This window comes from Terrapene carolina, unplaced genomic scaffold (genome assembly GCF_002925995.2).
Source record: "Terrapene carolina triunguis isolate 2854851 unplaced genomic scaffold, T_m_triunguis-2.0 Scaffold85, whole genome shotgun sequence".
NCBI lineage: Eukaryota > Metazoa > Chordata > Testudines > Emydidae > Terrapene > Terrapene triunguis.
The window spans coordinates 39,167,548-39,188,623 of NW_020664436.1; positions in this window are offsets into that span (position 1 = coordinate 39,167,548).

A 21,076-nucleotide genomic window follows, 5' to 3' on the forward strand; every position below is an offset into this window, starting at 1 on the left:
ATTCAGATTTAGCTTCCCATTCTGCACAATTTAAGACTCTCACTTGCCCATGCTCTTTTCCTTTCACCCACTTAACTGTCCATCCTGAATTTTACTGTACTTTGCATATGACCCACATGTTCCTCTCCCCCAGTTACACAGTTTATGGCTGATAGCCCTACCTCCTTACTCCCAGTTGTGGTGATTGTCCCTCTTAATTCCACACCCCCTAGATTCTGAGTATAACACTGTTGATGACAATGAGTACAGCTAGGTGGAAAATAGCTTTCCTATCCTGGGAAAATATTTGAGATTACCAAAAATTATACTATTCTGAATCTGGACGAAAAGTTAAAATTTTGAAAATTTTCACAAATCTTCAAACCTTAAAAAATTGAAAAGTCATTTTGAATTAGAAAACCGTTTTTTTTTTTCATTTACAAAATGTATGAATTGAGTGTTTCAGCAATTTTGAATCTTTTTTCAACATTTTTTTAAGTCAAGAAGTTTGTAAAAACTGACCCTTTCCCACGAACAGTGTGTTTCTACAAATTGATATTTTTTTAATGGGAAAACATCTCAGAAAATTCCCAACCATCTCAACCAATGAGCTGTTCAGTCTTCTATTCTTTCCTGCAGCTCCATTATTTTTCCAGTCCTAACCTGCCAAGTTTATTGTGTTTCCCAAACAGTACAGGCTATTGGCTTTTGTACAGGTTAATAGGAAATCTTGAGCAGTATCTTGTTTGTTATTTTTTCTGATGCTGGGCTCAGTTTGTGTGTGTTAATAGACCAGCCACTCATTTATTTTGTTGTCTTCTGTTTCCCTGACTTCTTTCATAGTTTAGAGTAAAATAATCCAGATTACCCAGTGTGACATACCAGCATACAAACCAGACTAATGTGCAGCTGTGTCACCCTCGCCCTGCAACCTTGGGTACCTTACAATGCCTTGCTGAAGTAGCTCCCACCTGGGCCGCTCACAAACTGCCTTCCAGCATTCAAGCCACATATTAAGTGTCTGTGCCACACTTGGATTACACTTTGGCTCTCCCCAGCCTTGGCTATACTGCAGGATGACCCCAACATACATACATACAATATACACAACATTTAAGTCCATTATTCCTTAAAGGGAATAATATGCCATTTTACTGTCTCAAATAGTTATTCAGACACTTCAATTTAAACACACTGGGGTAAATAAAACAGAAAAACAAGTTTATTAACTGCAGGGAGAGATTTTAAGTGAGTACAAGTAATGAGGCATAAAACTGAGAAATAGCTACAAGTAAAATAAAGTTCAGACATTTACTAATACCTAACTTGACAAACTATATCAGGTTCAAGCAAAGTATCTCACCACATGGTTTCAGCCATTTTACTGACCAAACCCTGTAGGTCACAACCCCTCCCCCAGAGTCCAACGAATGCTTCTCTTGTCGTTTCAGGTGCAGTGAATACAGTGGGCAGGGGGAAAGAGAGAGGGGTCTCTTGGGGTGTTTCCCTCCTTTTTATAGTTTCAGTCCCTCTCTTGAAAAACAGTTGCAGCTGGGCACTAGGACACAAAGAGTCTGTGTGGAAGAATGTTCCCTGCTGGCTTTTTCTCACCTCTTTGAGCTTTCTTCATTTCCTTTCCTGCCTGATGACTCTGTTTACTGCTTAAATGCAAATTAAGCAAAGCACACATTCCTTTATTTAGGGCAGACCTGTTTGCCAACCTCAGTTTGGGAAGAGATGTGGGTTTGTGTTAATAACATCATGTAGGGAAATCTCATAACTCTACAAACAATGTTGCCACACACATTTTATCAGGACAATACTGACCAGCAAATTATGAGTTTTCAAATGATACCTTACAAGGCATACCATGTACAAAAATGATTACAGTAGTATGTAAGGTGAACACGGGGGTGTATTCTGTCATACCCAGGCTCTCCTGTGGGCAATTTTTTTTTTAATGACCACATTCTCAGATTTCCCATCTCATGCTATTTAAGTTTGAAGTTTGCTATGAAAACTGCATTGGAATTTTTCAAGTTGCTCCCTGAGAAATAAATGCTTTTGCAGGGACTGAGTGAAAATGGGAATTTTTTTTTTTTAATCCTTCACTTTTCAGAGTAAATCCTTAGGATATCACTACCAGCTTTTCAAAGAACAGATGATTTAAATGGCTCAATTTTCCATGTTTTCTTTTGACATGTCCAGGGTAGTATTGATAGGCACTCTAGCACCTGTTTATGTTAGAATTTGTCAGCATGGAAGAGAAAATAGAAGTAGTCATGGAAATTAACTCACTGCAGGTGCCATTAATAAGTATCAAAAACCCCATGTCATGTTTGGTTACAGCATAATTTTTAAATCAGAAGGCATGTGCATTTGGTGCTTGAATTTATGCAGATGTATGAGCATTTATGCAAACTTGCAATTCCAGTATTTTGTTAGCTGTTTGTTGGCAAGTAAATTAATCTCTTTCCTTCTCTCATACATCTATTATCAATCTTTAATTTCTGTATCTGAACCCATGTGCACAATTCTGTGCCCTCCGCCATTCTCTCCCTGTTGGACCTCAGGCACGTGAAAGAACATACAGTCTTAGCTTCCTGTTGTAACACCATGACCTATGGGGGTCCCATCCTCTCTTCCTTAACCTTTGCACGGCAGCATTCTTTCTCTTCCCCCCCTCCCCGTTTGGCAAGGCAACAGTTAGATCCAGGATTCTGGGGCCTGGACAGGTTAGTGACTTTTATTTTGTGCACTGGCACAGCTGAAAGTCACAGTGATGATGGAAGGAGGAGACACATAGAAGACCGGGTGGCTGAGGAGAATCACTACAGGAGATACGAGGCTTGGCAGTTGGTGTCTGAGGGTCCAATCCTGCAACACTCTAAGCACTTTTAACTTCCATTGAAGTCAAGGATGCTTAGCAGTCAGAGGATTGGGCTCTGAGTTTGATTCTGCTTTCCTCTCAGTAGTAATGTTGGCTTCTGCAGGCTTCCCTGAAATTTCAGGGATGCAAACACCACACACACCATGTTGCAAGTGTCATTTTCAGCAGAGCAACTTTATGGCATGGTAAATGATGAACAGGAGGTCCAGCCGGTGTTTGCTTGCCTGGTCTTTTTGAGCTCTAGAGTTTGAATTAAAAGAGAGTCCTTGAAACAGGGAGGGAGTTTGATAAACCAAACAAAACAGCAAAAGGAAAATGGGGCACTGAGAAGCTACCGATCAACTGTCTTTCCTGTCCTCTGTCATTACAGCGCCTGAAATCTAGCCTGACTGAATACCAGCCCAAGCTTTACCAGGTGTTGGATGATGGGAAAAGACTACTTTTTTCTATCAGCTGTTCAGCTCTAGAAAGTCAACTGAACCAGTTAGGAGAGCACTGGTTAAACAACACCAGCAAAGTGACCAAGGAACTGCACAGACTGGAGACTATACTAAAGCACTGGACAAGGTAGTGCTAATGAAACTGAGGGATTAAGTGTCTGATCCTGTGCCATTAAAATCAAGGAGAGTTATGTTTTCAAAAACTCGTAGTGTTTATTTTTAAAAAATCCCAGGAAATTAATATTAAAGTTGCACTTCCCAAACTACCTTACCTCTTCCCCCATAGAGTGCAGGCTGACGCTCTTCTTTGCATAAAAACTCTCCAGTTGTTTTATGGTACACATTTTTTATTATAATTTAATATGTACCAATACATGTTTCTGATACTAAATGGACTGATTTGTCACTATACTAATCTTTGCTTTTTCTGAGAGCACTAACTCCATTATCTGTATATACAGTGTTGTATATGGAGGTACTCAAGCTCTGTGTCTAATGACCCTGGGTTAATTGGCTGGCTAATCATCTTTCTCATCACAAACCACCATATCTCTTGGCATAATTGGCAATCTCTTAAAGAGAGACCATGATGGAAATATAGGACCCTGCCATTAAAATGATGTTCATCTAACGGAGACATTTTGTGCCATTCACATTTGGTAGAATCAGCCCAGTGAAGAGTAGGGAAAGCTTGCCTCATTATGTAGTTTGTCAAACCAGGAAAATATTAATAACTTTTGTAATTTGACTTTTATTCACTAATTATTGATCCTGGTTACCAGATCTCTGCAAGGGGAATCTGACAAAATAGGTTTCATCTGTCATCTTGCTTCTGGATTGAGGGTGGGGATTGCTCGAAAGTGGGGGAAAGTACATTTCTGTAGCTGTCTTTAACAGTTCTAATTTTAGGACATCACAATTAACCAAAACAAATTTGAGCTTGGCCCCAGTTCTCTCCTACCAACTTTCAAGACCGTATGATGTTTTTGTGGATTTTAGGAGGGGAAGGTGGTGTTCTTTGTAAAATCAGGCTTCCAGTGTAGAACCTCATTTGTTGAGAGACTACACTAGAGACAAGGTTTGGCAATGACTGTGTTTTTATCATTAACATCCCCACAGATATCAGAGTGAATCAGTTGAGCTGATTCATTGGTTACAATCGGCAATGGACCGGCTGGAGTTCTGGACTCAGCAGTCAGTGACAGTCCCTCAAGAACTTGAAATGGTGCGAGATCATCTGAATGCTTTTCTGGTAAGTCAGTTTAGGAATCTTAGGCACCTTTTCATCTCTGATTGCAAACAAATGGTCCCACTCTCATAAGGTTTAGGCATATGTCATCAGCAAAATGTTGCACGTGAAAAAATGTTCTCCTTGTCTGTGTGTGTGTGGCCGGGCTGTACACAATGCTTGCTTTTTAAAACCCCCCTCAAATGTCTGAATGTTAAACAGCACTGTTAAATACAGAATGTCTGAGCAAAGTTACTAGAAAGTGCCCTTCGTACTTTATAACACCTATGGTATGTAGGCCTTGATGGTTTTTGTTCTTGTACAAAGATTTTGTACTTTTAATTAAAACACAAAAGGAGAAATTTTAAAACATTTATATTTTCACCTAGACTAAAATGTAAGAGGCTACCAAATCCAATACATATTTTAAAAGATGTTGTTTCTTTTTGAGTAGAGGAATAAAGTTAGTTTTAGTTGGTTAATATCACGTATTTATCTCTGTGAAATTATGATCCTTTTACAGGAGTTTTCAAAAGAGGTTGATGCCAAATCATCCCAGAAATCTTCTGTTTTAAGCACTGGGAACCAGCTCCTTCGGCTAAAGAAAGTGGATACAGCAGCATTGCGTGCAGGACTGTCTCAGATCGACAGCCAGTGGATAGAGTTACTTACACAAATTCCAGTAGTACAAGAAAAACTGCATCAGGTAGGGGAGAAGTTTACTGCTACTACAGCCTTTGATGTTCAGAGAAATATAGTCACTGAATTAAAAGCTTTTGCATTTGAAATACACCTCTACCTCGCTATAACGCTGTCCTCGGGAGCCAAAAAATCTTACCGCATTATAGGTGAAACTGCGTTATATTGAACTTGCTTTCATCCACCGGAGTGCGCAGCCCTGCCGCCCCGGAGCACTGCTTTACCGCGTTATATCCAAATTCGTGTTATATCAGGTCGCGTTATATCAAGGTAAAGGTGTATTTAAAGTGCAATTGGGTGGCTCAATGGATCAATAACATTGCCTTTCACTTAAGTTTCAAATTGTGACCAATTCAAATTAAAATGTATTCTCCTCATCGTCTTTCTCATCACAAACCACCGTATCTCTTGGCATAATTGGCAATCTAAAGAGAGAGCATGATTCCCCTCCAACCTCCTACACTTGGGCTGGGATAGAAGTCTTTACTAATGTGCAGTGGGAGAGTTCTGTGGCAAAGCTTACACAATGTGTACCCCACCCTGTGTCTGACTCTAGTCAGTGCTAGGAGTCCTTTGCTTTCACAAACGCTAAGTGCAGCTGTAGTATTACATTTTATCTTACAAATGGAAGCAAAATGCCTGAAGTGTTTTTAAACATATATATTTTTATATTTTATTAGAACTTTATTATATGCATTTGCAAGAAACGGGGGGAGTCACTTTTACATTTTGCAGTCTAGCCTTTTAGTAGCCCGTGGTCAGAAATGTCAGGTTAGGAGGGGTTTGTTTGTTAAGTGCTGTTGCTTTTATTTATTTATTTATTTGTTTGTTTGTTTGTTTAAAATTAATTAATTAATTATGCCAAAACTGCATGGGCAGAGTTCAACTCTGGGAAAGACAAAAACAAGTATAGAAAAAGCAAATGCAGGCCTCATAGGGGGAAACTGGATGTTTGAAATAGGAAATTTTACTTTAATACTTTTCCTTTGTTAACTTCAGTACTATTGCACAGGGTATAATGGTCTCAGTGAAGAAGTTTTCTTCTATTCTTTTCATTAGTAGGTAAGGTATTATGGGTTCATGCAGGTATAATTTTCGCTATATAATGAGGAATACTGTTTGACCTGGTAATAGTGTACACACTGGAAAAAAGGCAAAAAAGTTTTAATTGCACTCACTGCATTAGATGGCTTGTCATACATGCAAAATAGTACCATATTGTAGCCTTCTGAAACTTCTCCTAATGCAGGTTATATACTTTTCTTTTTCTTAAGAAACAGAGAAGGAATCTGATAGAGAGATATAAGCTGCCATCAGGGAGAATAATTTTCTTGTCCTTTTAAAAGAAATGAAGAACTAAATTTAAGTTAAAAATGCTGCACCAAAAGCTGAAAATGACTTGTTTTTTAAAGAATCCAGTCTCCAAAATCCATTGAGAAATCAACTGCAATAGGAGGAGGGCACAGAAGTAGGAAATCATTGCAGCAGACTTGCTCATCAGCCATTAACAAATAAGGAAGAGGGTATAAGATATTGTCCAGGGACCCATGTACATCTAGTACAGGGTGTAATTAGTGTAGTTAGAGCTGATAATTGACAGGTTATTAAAATTCAGTAGTGGAATCTTCATAGGCTCATCCACATGCCTACCTAAAGTGACAGTGACAATGGAAGTAAATCCAAAACTGCTTATGGTTTACTACCAGTGACGGTTTAAAAATATTACTTAAAATATGGTTCTTTGCTTATATAGACACATTATACATTAATATGTACAATTATATATGTAATATAATATACTTCCAAAAAGAACTTATACTTTACAGTTTATAAACATCCAGAAAACCAGACCAAATGATCTGTTAAGTATGCAGAATAATGAAGACAGAGAAAGATAGAGTATGCTGAATTAGCAGAGCAAAGTGCTTTTATCCATTCTCTTGACAGTATGTCATTAATTGAAATCCTTTGCCTTTACAGCTTCAGATGGACAAGCTTCCTTCTCGTCATGCCATCACTGAACTCATGAGTTGGATTTCACTGATGGAAAATATCATTCAGGAGGATGAGGAGAATATAAAAAATGTAGTAGGACATAAAGCCATTCAGGATTATCTACAGAAGTATAAGGTAATTAAGTGGGAATGGTTGGCAAATACATGAGATTTTATTTTATCAGATTCAGCGTATGAACTAAAGCTCTGTATTGTGTAACTTCAGTACAAAGGCAAGGTGACATGAAAATAATTGAATTTTATTATGATTGAATTTTGTCCAAAGACCACAAAACATTTGGCAAATGTTGAATATTGATTTATGAATTCTTTACATAGAAAGATCACCTACCTTTTAGATAGGAAGGTAACTCTTGTTTTCTAGCACCAAACAATTCTAGACAATGGTTAAGGCCAAATAGAAAAAATTCTTTATCCAAATGAAATTTGAAAGACAGATTTTTAGAATGTAAATTCTTAACTCCAGTTCCTTTCAAATTGGTAACATTCTTACTCTGATAAATACATCTGCACATAAGCATTTTATTTTCAATGTCAGATTTTTTTTCTCTAAAAGAGCATCAATAACAAAAACAAATCGCTGCAGACATGTATTCCCTCAGGTGTATTTGCGCAAAGCATACCAGAGCCGGAGACTTTTTTTCCCCCACAATAGTACCCATTGGAGAGTGACTATAGCTTTGGATAGTCAAGCTGAACTGGTATAGGAAAATACCCATGAGTTATTGGTCATCCTCTAGGCAACAATTCCAGGAAGAGTAGCCGTCTTGATTAACAAAGCTGTCTTGCAGCCAGTGAAAGCCTTATGCTTACTCCAGAGTGTCTAACCCCAACAGCTAAATTAACAGACAAGAGATACAACATCCCATCCCAGGGATTTGAGTGTTTTTATTCTCACCCAGCACCAAACTCCCTAATTGTCATGGCCACTAATGAGAGTTGCGTCAGGGAACTTTAAGTCGATTCCAAAGGAAAAAGAGCCTAAAAGACTGGACTCGTTAGAAAGATTTATTCCAATGCCTTGCTCCAGATGTGAATAGTGAACCAATGAGCTCTATTAGCAAAATATGACTTTTTCAACTGGGAGGCAATGTCTAAATGCTCAGATAAATTGCCAGACTACTCAAAAGAGGAGTTCAGGGCTTTCATAGCAGAGGGTTGGTTGGTTGCAAAGACCTCGCCCCAGTCACAGATGCTTCCTCCATGGTGATAGCTTCTGTAATTATAATAAAAAGGGCATCATAATTATATAAATCTGGTATAGCGCCAGATATTGAACAATCTTTTGAGGACCTACTCTTTGATGGGCAATCTTTGTTTTCAGGCAAGACTGACCAGGTGTTGACTCTTTTAAAGATTGGTGTGCTTCTCTCCGCTCCCTAGGAGTTTATAGTCCAGCCATCAAGAGATGCCAATATAAGCCTCCACAGCAATATTCTCACCAGTACCATTCAGCCCTTCTGTTCTCGGAGGCAACAGACATCTTGAGGAGGAAACATAAGCCTCAGAAGAGAGGGTCATCTTTCTCCAGTTTTAACCAATCTTCTCCCCTTCAACAAGCTGTCAGGAAAGCAGTACAGCCAGCAGCGATCTTCCCATTCCTCCCCCCTCCTGCTGCTTTTGGGGAAAAATTATCTCACTTCTTCAGTGCTTAGTAGGGAATAACCTCAGATAAGTAGGTCCTGAGTGCTGGGACTGGTATATTCAATCCAGTGTCTTTCCATCCCTCCTCCACAACCTCCTTCTCTGCCCCTTTTGAGGGATCCATCTCATGAGTCTATATTCTTACAAGAAGTTCAGACTCTGCTTACTCTGAGGGCTATAGAGAAAGTTCCCCTGCAGTTTCAGGGGTGGGGTTTCTACTCCTGCTATTTCCTGATCCTCAAGTCCAAAGAACACCTGAGACCCATATTGGACCTTCGGGCTCTCAACAAGTTTATCAAGCAAGTCAGATTCTGCATGGTTACCCTAGCATCAATCGTTCCCTCCCTAGTCTGTAACAATTGGTTCACTGCCCTCAATCTTCAAGAAACGCAATGTTGCCCAGTCCCAGGAAATTCCTTAGATTATGTGACGGGGGGCCACCATTGTTGGTATACAGTACTTCCCTTTGGCATATCATCAGTGCCTCTTGTGTTCGCCAAATGCATGGTGGTGCTCACAGCCTACTTAAGAAAGAACAGAATCCATGTCTTCCCTCACCTCAATCATTGGCTGATTCGAGGGCCATCCCAGGACCAGATTCGTGGCTTCGTCAGGTTTACCATCAGTCTTTGCAGTCACCTGGAACTCACCCGGAATAGGGAAACATCAACACTTATTCCTACTCAAGACTCAAGTTCATTGAGACCCTGCATGAATCAACAATTTTAACTGCTTTTCATTCTCCAATAGAGATTTCAAATGATTCACAATGTATACATGTCCCTCAGGTCTCATCCATCCACCATGGCTTGGACTAGGTAACAAAATGGCAGATGAAATTCAATGTTGATAAATGCAAAGTAATGCACATTGGAAAACATAATCCCAACTATACATATAAAATGATGGGGTCTATATTAGCTGTTACAACTCAAGTAAGAGATCTTGGAGTCATTGTGGATAGTTCTCTGAAAACATCCACTCAGTGTGCAGCGGCAGTCAAAAAAGTGAACAGAATGTTGGGAGTCATTAAGAAAGGGATAGATAATAAGACAGAAAATATCATATTGCTTCTATATAAACCTATAGTACGCCCACATCTTGAATACTGTGTGCAGATCTGGTTGCCCCATCTCAAAAAATATATATGGGAATTGGAAAGGGTTCAGAAAAGAGCAACAACAATGATTAGGGGTATGGAACAGCTTCCTTATGAGGAGGGAGTAATAAGATTGGGACTTTTCATCTTGGAGAAGAGACGACTGAGGTGGGGATATGATAGAGGGTCTATAAAATCGTGAGTGATGTGGAGAAAGTAAATAAGGAAGTGTTATTTACTCCTTCTCATAACACAAAAACTGGGGGTTACCAAATGAAATTAATAGGCAACAGGTTAAAACAAACAAAAGGAAGTATTACTTCACACAACACACAATAATCTGTGGAACTCTTTGCCAGAGAATGTTGTGAAGGCCAAGACTGTAACAGGCTTCAAAAAAGAGCTAGATGGGTCCATCAGTGGCTATTAGCCAAGATGGGCAGGGATGCAAAACCATGAAGTGTCCCTAGCTTCTGTTTGTCAGAAGCTGGGAATGGACGACAAGGGATGGATCACTTGATGATTACCTGTTCTGTTCATTCCCTGCGAAGCACCTGCCATTGGTCACTGCCAGAAGGCAGGATACTGGGCTAGATGGACCATTAGTCTGGCCCAGTTTGGCCATTCTTATATTCTTATGGACTCATTTGAGGTTGCTAGCCCACGTAGCCTCTTGTACCTATGCAACCAAGTGTGTAAGACTGTATCTTCATATGCTTCAGGCGTGGCTGAAATTGGTCTATTATCAAGTAAGCACCATTTTGACAAGTTCGTCCAGCTCCCACCTGCAATGTTGCATGCCCTATGGCAGTGGATAAACCAGGACAACATATGTACAAGCATTCCCTTTTCTCACCCCCCCCCAGCCCCACCCCAGCTGCAACAGTTGTAACAGATGCCTCTTTGATAGGTTGGGGAGCTCACCTAGAAGGGTCATGGACACAAGCACTCTGGATGGAGCACGAGTCTGGTCTTTATCAATGTCCTCAAGCTCTGGGCAAGTCACAGAGTTTACTGAGCTTTCCTTCCCTGCATTAAGGGCTTGTTGTTCCAAATTTTGGCCAACAGCACAACGGCAATGTACTATTTAAACAAGCAGGGAGGGGCTCACATTAGCCAGCTTTGCTAAGAGGCAATGAGCTTTTGGGAGTTTTGCATCACAGAGGATATCACTCCTGTGTCTACATACCTACTGGGCACCCAGAACCAGTTGGCCAACTTCCTCAGCAGTAGATTTTCCCACAACCATGAGTGGTGTCTCAAAACCAGGATGCTGAGGTCCATCCTTTGGGCGTTGGACATTCCTTCAGTCAACCTACAAAAGACAACAAGAAGTATCAGCAATTTTGCTTTGGGGCAAGTTAAAGTCTGGGCTTACTAAACGATGCTTTGATATTGGACTGGAGACCGGGGCTAATGTATGCATTTCCCCCAATCCCTCTGATGCCACATGTCATTCACAAACTGAAACAAGATCACATCATGTTAATACTCACAGCACTGGCCTGGCCAAGGCAGTGCTTGTTCTCAGACCTTCACGGTCTCTCTGTTCAATCTCTTCACCATCTGCCTCACCTCCCAGACAGACTGTCGCAGCATCACAGTCAAATGCTACAAATGCAGCCTCCATCTCATGGCATGGCTTGTGAGTGGCTAGGCCAGTATAGGGCATGCGATTCAAGAGATTTTACTCAACAATAGGAAGCAATCAACAAGTTCAACTTACCTGGTTAAGTGGAAAAAAATTTCCATCTGGTCCACTAATCGTGGAATACAGCCTTCAAAAGTGAGGATCCAAGACATTGCAGAGTATCTTCTGCATTTGAGATCCTATTTCTATGAGTTCTGAGGGTACACCTTGTAGCTATCTCTGCTATTAACCTTCCTGTCCAAGGAGCCTTGCTATTCTCCAACCCCATGATTATTGAATTTCGAAGATGGACCTCAGCACACTGGTTGGAGAGACCATTCGTGGTAATGGGAAAATCTTCTGCTGAGTAAGTCATCCGAAGATGTGGCACATCTTTTCCCACCTATTTAAGGACATGGTACTTCCTTGGGACCTCAACCTTAGCAGCTTCTTATGGGCTTTGAGCCCCTGACAATCTTCTCTTTACCTCACTTAAGCCAAAAGATCGCTTTCCCATAACTGTTACGTTGGCCAGGAGAGCATCTGAACTAGAAGCTTTGACGACGGCCCCTCCTTATACCGTATTTTTCAAAGACAAGGTAGCCCTGCAGCCCAAAGTTGTTAATTAAAGTAGTGTCAGCTTTTCATTTAAATCAGACAATGCATCTCCTGGTTTTCCTCCTGAAACCACATTCTGATCTATGTACCTTAGATGTCTGGAGGGCACTGGCCTTCTGTCTGGACAGGACCAAGCCTTTCAGTCTCCCATCTTTTTGTCTCCAGTGCTGATTGCATGAAAAGTCAAACAGTGTCAGCGCAGATGATCTCTACATGGATTACCTCCTGCATTACAACAGCCTACAGGGTAGCCAGTACTCCTGTGCAAAGATTCTCTGCCTTTCAACAAGGGTCCAGGCTACATCTGTCACCTTCCTGAAGATGTTTCTATACTGGACATTTGTAGGGCCGCCACTTGGACCTCAGTATGTACGTTCATTCATTATGCCATCACCACTTCATCCAAATTTGATGTGAACTTCACAAATATGTGTTGCAATCATTATTTAAATAGATTCAGTAGCCCCCCACTTACGGTACTGCTTGTGAGTTGCCTCAGTAGAATACACATTTGCAACCTCTGGAAGAAGAAAAATGGTTACTTACCTGTTCTGTAATTGTTGTTCTTGGAGATGTGGGTGCAGACGTGTATTCCACAACCCATCCTCTGCCCTTCTCCATCAGAATCTTATGGCATCTTCCCCGGTGCAAAGGAACTGAAGGGTGGGGGAGGGACCGCCCTTATATACTCTCAGGAGGGTCCAGGAGGTGGTATAGGGCACATGCACAAAATCTCCAGTTCTGGTACTCCTGGCACAAACACACCTTAGTGGAATGCACATTTGCACCCATATCTTGAAGAACAACACTTACAGAACAGGTAAATAATCATTTTTTGAAAATATACTTTCCAGAAGTTAGTACATACAGTTTTAAGGACTGATATTTTTACATTCATTTTTTGGTAGTTTATTGTCTGGATATTTTACATCTTGGTTTATTGCTAGATCATAAACCAGAAATGCTATTTTCCATGCTAACTCTCCAGGAATAAGCATGAAAAGTGATGATGGATCCTCCTCTTCTCCCCTCTCTTTTTTTGCCAGGGATTTAAAATTGATGTAAATTGCAAACAGTTGACAGTAGACTTTGTGAACCAGTCCGTACTACAGATTAGCAGCCAGGATGTGGAAAGTAAACGCAGTGACAAGACTGATTTTGCAGAACAGCTTGGAGCAATGAACAGACGTTGGCAGATCCTCCAGAGCCTGATAACAGAAAAGGTAAGAAAAAGGCCAACTGCTTTTAAGTGTGCATTTAAAAATAGATGCAACTCATTGAGGAGTAGACATACTAAAAGTAATTTAGCATGTCCTGAGTAATATGAACACCACCTTTGGCTAAACCAAACATCTAGTGTCAACATAATTGCTTCAGTGTTCTCAGAGACTTGTCATCTTCTTTCCGATAGTAGTTTTACATTTATCTTAATGCATTTCCTAATTATTTCAAATGCTCCTGCACACTTATGACCGTGGTGTTCAGATTGAAACAAAGAGTGAATGAATGCTTTCTGTTTCTCCAATGTTTATTAGTTAAAGTGCTCAGAAGATTGATGCTGTCTTAATCTGTCACTTGTGGCAGGTTGAGCTTAAAATTGGGCATTAGCAGATTTTTCGTGCTTGTGAAGTCAAACAACTAGCAAATTCTGCTAATCTGTCAAAGAACACACGTATAGTTATATTTTTGTTTGTTTGTTTGTTTTATAATAGAATAGCACAGAAGGTCCCAATAAAGATCAGGAATCCATTGTGCCAGGCACTCTACAAACATAAAATAGAAAAGTGAATAACCTACAATCTTATTTCAAGTAAAATATAAATGTGCATAATGAGTGGCGGTTCTCACTAACCACAAATGCATAGCAGTAAATTACATTGAAATAATTTTGGCCTGGAATTCTTCTTCACTGTAAATGATCTTTCACTCCATCACCATTCACCTGAAGAGCATTCCACTCCATGTAAACTTTTATGTGGAAAGCTCCTTCCATCTTGTCACAAATTTGGGGTATCGTGAGCTAGATCACTAGAGAAACTCCTCAGTGAAATACTTCTTTGAGTTGTTTCTTTGCTGTTTAATCCTTAATAAATCGAGAATGAATAAAATCGAGTTTGACTGAATACTCTGTTCTAAATTTTGAATGCAGGAATACACTGAATTCTGAGGAAAGCACAAATCAGCATTCATCTGCACTGAATTATTTAATTTTCTTGGCAGAGAAGCTGTTTCATTTAGGATAAATACATATGTATTTCTTTACAGATCCAGCTGTTGGAAAGCCTGCTGGAATCCTGGACAGAATATGAAAACAATGTGCAGTGCCTGAAAACTTGGTTTGATACCCAAGAGAAGAGATTGAAGAAACAACAGAGAATTGGAGATCAGGCTTCAGTCCAGAATACCATGAAAGACTGTCAGGTAACATTTTCTTGAAAACCGCGGGTTATCTTTCCTGCATGTAGAAACAGCACCTAACAAACATGGGGTGAAATCTTGGCTCCATTGAAATCAATGATGAAACTCCCCTGGAGTTCAGTGGGGTGAAGATTTCGCCACTAAAGTGCAACGTGTAAAGGAGTAATAGTGTGCTGAACGTACCTAAATACATACACTTATGTGAATACTAACTTAATAATTGTAATAGTAATAATGAAGCAGGGCCATGCCCAGGTATGCTGAATTTCTATGAGTTAAAGGGATACATTCTGTTTTCTGGGCAGCCACTTTTCTGGATTTCACTGTTATGAACATTGCGCTTGACTGCTTAAAAAGTTTACTTCCCCTCCTTCAGATGCCCTCCCTTCCTTGGACATGCTGGGGAAAATGTGCTTTAAAACAAATTTGGCCTATATACTCCTTCCCTATGGAAAATGCACAAAGAAACCAAATTAATTCAGATTTTCCGGACCACTAAGGCCATTTTGTGTCACATAAGCAACTCAAAGGGCCTTAAATCAGCCAGAGACAGCTAGTGGAAAACTCCCCCTGTGCCGAGGAACTCTCTGCTGATGGACAGCTGGTGAAGATGGCTCTGCCTGAATCATCTGCCCCCCACCCTTGCCCCTCCTGTAAGAGGGAGGAGGAGACGAGGCATGGCATGGATGGAACCTTCCACTGGCCTTAAGTCACTGAGCCTGTGCAGCCCCAACGTGCTCCAGGGCCTAGTGGCCCTGAATCAGGGAACCACAATCAGCTCTCTAGTCCAATAGGGACAGCATGATATTGGGAATTTTAAAAGTGAAGGAATGTCTTGCTTCTTTTCAGATCAGGGAAAATAGAGTAGGAGCCTCTAGAGAAATCAGCTTGGATATGGACTTCCAAGCCAGAGCATCAGTATGGTATCAGGGCTCAGATCCCTCCAGACTGATTTAATCTGCTAGACAACAAACAGGAATTACCTATTTGAAATGGTGAAAAATTCAAAGCTCTAGGCCAGCTATATCCCCATGAGCATGGAGAGTCTGTAATGCTCAAAGTTATGGTCCTGTTAAGAGGAATAGGGGAATTTTCACCTATTGGTGCTATTCATTTCTTTCTTCCCAAGCTTTCCATCAACACGGTATTATGACGCTATATTAGTTAAGTCACCAGGTAAATCGTCATAATCAGAAGGGCTTGAAATTTTTTTTCACATGAAAACTGAGATCCTAGAAAGTACAATAAACTATTGCCAGGATTCACAAATTTAGTAACTCCATCTGTGTTTCTGTAAATGCAGAGGGCTGGTATGTTTGGCAGTGTCAGAAGTTACCATTTTAAAGTTCTCTCCCGTGAACTTCAAATTGAATCCAACTTGTGGCTTCAGTACAAATGACTTTATTATTTCAGTACAATAAAGCAAATAACCCAAACAATGAAGCCACCATGCATAATTAGCACAACTTGACATAGTTGGCAGATTCTGCTTGGCAGAGGTCCAAAGCTTGATCCGATTTATTACACTTGTGGTTCCTTTGGGTCAGGGATGTCAACAAATTCACAGCTGTGTGAATGGCAAGACTTTGATCATTAGAAAAACAAATTGTTTAAAAAATAACTATACTAGGGTGTCAAACATTGTCAGGTATTCAGTTAAACTAACACAAAAGCTACAGTTTATGTATTAACAGGTACTGAGACTGATCCAGTATCACTTAAATAGTTAAGGGCAGCCTTTATTTTTTTCATCATAGATCAGAAACATAAATGACTCTTTAACTGAGTTATCAGATTGAAAGGATAGACATCTCAGTTTCCTCTGTAAATATTTCTGGCTCCCTGTGTATTTTTGGCGTTTGATGCTTTGCCAGTTTAAATCACATCCACCTTTTTTTTTTTTTTTTTTTGGAACAACCACATACAGACTTAAATAATACATTTTAACATTAAAATCAATTAGATTGGTTAAAAATGTCAGATTTAATTGGCACAGCTAAAAAGTGAACAATTGGCTGTTTTGGTGTCAGATGTTATGAAAATTATGCAAGTATTATTCCAAGCTTATGCTCTGGAGATGGACCAAGGAGTCCAGGTTTTTATTTTCTGAAACCTCATTGATTCCAAAACGCAAACTTGGTTTGGAAACAAGCTCCATTTTATTTAAACCACCAAAACTAAGAAGTGGTGAGAGTACAATAAATGTTCTGGTTTGGGTACTTCCCAATTTATATGCCATTGTCCATGAGAATGAGGGGGAAATATGTAGAAATACTGAAATTCAATAAAGAAAAATATGCCAAATGCTTTGACTATCAACTAGTTTCTACATTTTAGTTGCTAAAACAGATACCATGAGCTCAGAAAATAAAGAGCATAAGAGAAACGGAAAGGATTATAACAAAGTTAAAAATAATAGAAACATGGAACAGAATACATGAAATGGATAAGAATAAACAATAGACTGAAATTCATCATACTTGTAAAACTTAGAATGTGCTTATGTCTGTGTATGCTATAGATTGAGGCCCAAATTCTGCCCATGCAATCCTACTGATATTATGGCTTTTCAAGGGTGTAACTTGGGTAGGGTTTGGTCCTTAATACTCACTTGCTACCTGATGAATATTAATGAGTATCTACAGTTTTTGTCTGATTCATCTCTCAGAAAGGAGTAGCTTTCGGGGTATAGAGGAGGTGGGGAGTGCAGACTCAGATACCTCAGGATCAATGTGCAACCCAGAGGGCAGACCTACAGATCCCAGGCCATGACCTGGCAGCGTGGATCCCTTTACACTACCTCCAAACAGGATAGGCATAGATGAGTAATTACTGCTCCAGCAAGCTGTTAGGGATTTCCACTTAGAAGTGCCCCAGTTATCCAAGGGAGCACGCCATGGAGCGCATTTGTTTTCTGGGTTCTTCCACCCTCCATCCAAGTTTGTCACTCCAAAACTGCTGGAGCCTTGGAGAAGTTGAGAAGTGTGGGGTCTCTGCAGGCAGAGCAGCTCATGCAGCAGAGCTGCTGTGCTCCATTTCTTAATAATGGGTCCATGTTGAGATTACTAAATCCAAATGCCAATGACCAATTAAAAGGTATGTGAAATGAATGAACTAAGAAACAAGGAAATGCTTCTCTTTTGATAATGAATAGAGCAGTTTCCTGTAGATCCATGTATCTCCTAACTATTGTTTTTAATTATTTTGGACCCGTATATGAGAGCAAGACATTCTGCATTGTAGTAATGTAAATAGAATCATGCACACTCAGCATTAACATTGTTTTTTTTCTTTAAAGTAAATATGGGAAATAGAAAATATGCCATAGAAATTGTTGATGGATTTTTATTGTTAAGGGAATAATAAGCATACCACTGTGCTCTTCCCATTCTTATAATTGCAGAAGTTGAGGGTTTGCAGAGAGTTTTTGTATCTGGAAGCATTATCGATCTAAACCCAATACATGAATGCTTGTTTCTTTCAGGAGTTGGAAGAGTTGATTAAAGCAAAGGAAAAAGAAGTCGAGAAAATAGAACAGAGTGGCCTTTCCTTGGTCCGGAATAAGAAGGAAGAAGTCTCTACCGTTGTCATGAGTACCCTGCAAGAACTTAACCATTCCTGGGCCAATTTGGACCATATGGTGAGAGAACGTGGTTCTGTTAATCAAGAGGCAAACTGTGCCTGGTATCCCTATGAGTGGCCCGTACCAGAAAGCAACAGGTGGATTTCTTCTGAGTGGGAGGGAAGGGAGTAGATAGTCCAGGAGACTGGGCAGTGAGTCTGTACCTACCTTCATGTGATTACACATGTAAAATGGGTATAAAAATTCCTATTTCACAGGGGTATTGCATTCTTATTTATTAAAGTTTTCACAGTGCTTTCAGATTTCACATGAAATGCGCTGTATTAATTACAAGGACAGCCTTTTAAAGTACACACATTACAAGTACAGTCTATGCAGTACTGCCCCTAAGCCTATAAATAAACCTACAGCCACAGGTCGAATTAGGGGGGAAATGGCAGGGGTGCTGGAACTAGGGGTGCTGGGGTTGCGGCAGCACCCCCTGGCTTGAAGTGGCTTCCATCACATACAGGGTTTGGAACTTGGTTCAATGGCTCTCAGCATCCCTGCTTCCAAGCTCCACCCACGAAAGTAATCTCCACCCATAGGAGTTTCCAAAATCAGACGCTGCTCCCATTAGATTGTGGAGAGGATCAAAATAAAAAAATGCTGCTCTCGGAGCTCCACTGGGCTCCTTTAATTTGACTCTCCCTGCATGGGGCATGACTCTGCTGTTGGTTCTGCTCCTTGGGCTAGGCTGCTTCTTGATTGGTGAGGGAGGAGGGTGGCAGAACTTTACAACGCAACTCACTTTTGGCACCAAATGAGACACCATTTACAGTAACTCATGCAAGTCGGTCCCTTTTCTTTAATGAAGAATAAAATCATTCAAATGTCAGCATTATTATCTATCATCAGTAGGCTTCTGAGTTACAGCCTCACTAGGGCCTGGTCTACACTAGGCTTTTATGTCGACTTTAGCGCCGTTATATCGAATTAACCCTGCACCCGTCCACACCAGGAAGCCATTTAGTTCGACATAAAGCTCTCTTTAAATCGATTTCTGTAATCCTCCCCAACGAGAGGAGTAGCGCTAAATTCGACATGGCCATATCGAATTAGGCTAGGTGTGGATGGAAATCGACGGTAATAGCTCCGGGAGCTATCCCACAGTGCACCACTCTGTTGACGCTCTGGACAGCAGTCCGAGCTCGGATGCTCTGACCAGCCACACCCCCGGGAAAATTTGAATTCATTTTCATTTTCCTGTCTGGGCAGTTTGAATCTCAGTTCCTCTTTGGACATCGAGGGGAGCTCAGCAGCAGTGGCAACTATGCAGAGCTCTCCAGCAGAGATGGCCGTGCAATCCAATAGAAAGAGGGCCCCAGCATGGACTGATCGGGAAGTCTTGGATCTCATCGCAGTGTGGGGCGATGAGTCCGTGCTTTCAGAGCTGCGCTCCAAAAGAAGGAATGCTAAGATCTACGAGAAGATCTCCAAAGCCATGGCAGAGAGAGGCTACAGCCGGGATGCAACGCAGTGCCGCGTGAAAATCAAGGAGCTGAGACAAGGCTACCAAAAAACCAAAGAGGCTAACGGACGCTCCGGATCCCAGCCCCACACATCCCGTTTCTACGAGGCACTGCATTCCATCCTGGGAGCGGCCGCCACCACTACCCCACCCCTGACCGTGGACTCCGAGGATGGGATCATGTCGGACATGACAGCGGACGGGGAAGAGGAGGAAGGAGATGAGGAGGACGAGGCAGTCGACAGCGCTGGCACCGCTGATTTCCCCGACAGCCAGGAGCTCTTCATCACCCTTACCGAGATCCCGTACCAACCGTCCCCATCCCTTACCCCGGACACAGAATCAGGGGACGGATCAAGCAGTAAGTGCTGTAAACATGTAAACATTTATTTAAAACAGAACGGTAATATTTATACTATTAACAATGTATATTTATAAAAGTGCTGTAAACTAGTAAAAAAATAATCAGGTACAAAACAGGAATATTTACAAAGGTAACAAATGGGTTTTGCATGATTTCTCTGTCTTAGGCTCTTCTCAATTTAGTCCCAAGTATTTTAAAAAAATTTCACAATGTCCGTTACTACATGATTCCCAGGCCCAAGACGCTCCACTCCAAAGTCCCAGTGCACCTACGCGAAAATCCGGTCAATGTGGCCGGGGATCGACGAGAAATCCTCGTAGGAGAACTCCTCGTAGGTCTCGTGGAGGTAGAGCTCAAGCCTGTTGATCAGGTTCCGGGGTAGGGCGATCTTAGTGGGCCCTCCGTGGTAGCAGACATGTCCCCTCCATGCCACAATCAGGTACTCGGGGATCATGGCCCGACATAGCATGGCGGCATACGGCCCCGGTTTCTGCATGCTTTCCCGCAGCATGCGTTCTCTCTGGGTGTCCGGGATCCTCAGGAGGGTGATGTCGCTCATGACGCCCTGCTTTGAATTAGGGAGGGGACTGTTAGTATTGGGACTGCTTTACAGCCACGCGGTGGAGGGAGAGGGGCAGCATACAGGGATCTTTCCCTGGGACAGCCGCGAGGGGGTGGGACAGGGGCAGAGTTGATGCTGTCCTGATTGCTGGCAGCAGAGACTGGCATTGCTTTCAATGTGAAAGGAGGCCAGTGCTACAGCTGGAGTTTTAAGCAGCCACAAGTCTGCGGCTTACCATTATTGCCCGCTCCAGAAGTTCAGGTCTCCAGCCACAGTTCTCTGAACACTCCAAGACCTCCGCAAGTCCACAGGCACTGAAGGCGACGGCCGAAAATTCGACCTTGTCCTGAGTGCGCATGTGAGAGGTTCAGTGCATGGTCTTGTTCACAGAGAAAGA